Source organism: Acanthopagrus latus, chromosome 8, assembly GCF_904848185.1.
Source record: "Acanthopagrus latus isolate v.2019 chromosome 8, fAcaLat1.1, whole genome shotgun sequence".
NCBI lineage: Eukaryota > Metazoa > Chordata > Actinopteri > Spariformes > Sparidae > Acanthopagrus > Acanthopagrus latus.
This window is the reverse complement of record NC_051046.1, coordinates 28,600,596-28,602,097: the sequence shown is the minus strand read 5'-3', so window position 1 is coordinate 28,602,097 and position 1,502 is coordinate 28,600,596. Positions and strand designations below refer to the sequence as shown.

Here is a 1,502-nt window from a genome sequence, read left to right as displayed (position 1 = left end):
TTATTAGCGTCTTGTTTTGTGTCATTTGATACAAAGTAAAGCTTGTTACGTCTTATTAGCGTCTAGTTTTATCTAATTTGATACAAAGTATGGCCCGTTACATCTTATTAGTGTACTGTAAAATAAAGTGTGACCCTAATGCCTTGTTCTGTCTTTTTCTTCCCAGCAAATGAAGACATTGCAATAAAAAAAAAAAATGAACACACATTCAGTGAATGACTTATTTTTCACACCATCACTGGTGGGTAAAATATTGGGCAGTAATTGCCTGCCGGATGGCTGCACCAGTTGGGTAGTTTGTCACCGGATCAATTACATCAGCTGCTGCTACCAATGGCACATGAGGGGTTTGTTCTTTCCTTATCATTACGATGTTGTGCAGCACCACGCATGCAGTGATGATTCTACAAGCACACTCAGGACGTACCCTCAGGCCACGCAGGCAGTGGAACCTGCACTTAATGACCCCAAATGTCATTTCTATGCTGACCCTGCACTTACCCAGAGCCGCATTAAAGCGACTCTGCGGTGGTGTGTCATGGTCAGGATCGGGGGTCATTAAGTACTTGGTACAGGCGTACCCTCTGTCCCCCACAAGCAGTCCATCAAAGAGGCCTAACGAAGAGAGAAATAAATACTTTGTCATTCTTAACAATCAAAGGAGTTAAAAAGAAGAAAAAAAGGATTATTTACCATATAGCCTACCTTGTTGTAACTGGTGACCCAGTGCAGACTCGCGAAAACTTCTGGAGTCATGCACGGACCCAGGCCATCTTGCCTCCACACTTGTGACCATCAACTGATGTCAAGTAATCTGTTCACAGGATTTCTGGTTAAATTTAAAGAGAGCACTGCACAAAGGTGGAAAGCATAAAGAGATTCCTTTAAAAAGACCGATAATGCAACTGGATATTTCACTCATGTAAATAGTCTGTCTCGACAATATGGTGTGCCACTGATAAAAGCCTATAGATTCACTGTGCATGTGCCAGCGATCACCTGCAGAAATTATTTTTGAGATTTCACCTGCACATTGATGCTGTGGATGGATTGCCGGTTGACATAGTCAGCCTAATGTTCCCCCAGGGGCCCCGAGATGGGTACATATGTGCAGTCCAGAGCTATCCTAGTTAGATATATTATAGGCTATACTAGATTTCATTATGCAAGCAAGTAACACTGATGATGTAGAGGGGTATGAAAGTACATTACCAGATATTTTATAGAGGCCTTCCTTAAGCATTGTGCTCAAATGACTTGGGAACACTACAAACATATTCAGCTTCTCAGTAAGAGCAAGAACCAGTTTCGAGTGCCATTCCTGTCACTAGGCTCAATAAGTGAGAAAATATCCCTGAAAATCTATATCACTCATATAGAATTTCATCAGGAAATGCCAGCAGATCAGCGCGATCTTGCAGAAGCTGCTCATGTTGTAACGTTAGTGCTGCCCAAATTATTGCTCCCAGGTCGTCCGGGTTCTCAATGAATCGTGACGCCAT

General features: G+C 42.5%; 1 pseudogene; it reads right to left on the bottom strand.

Annotated features, from left to right (window-relative positions):
* Positions 1 to 235: 235 nt before the first annotated feature.
* On the bottom strand, positions 236 to 1,502 carry LOC119024195 (annotated as a pseudogene).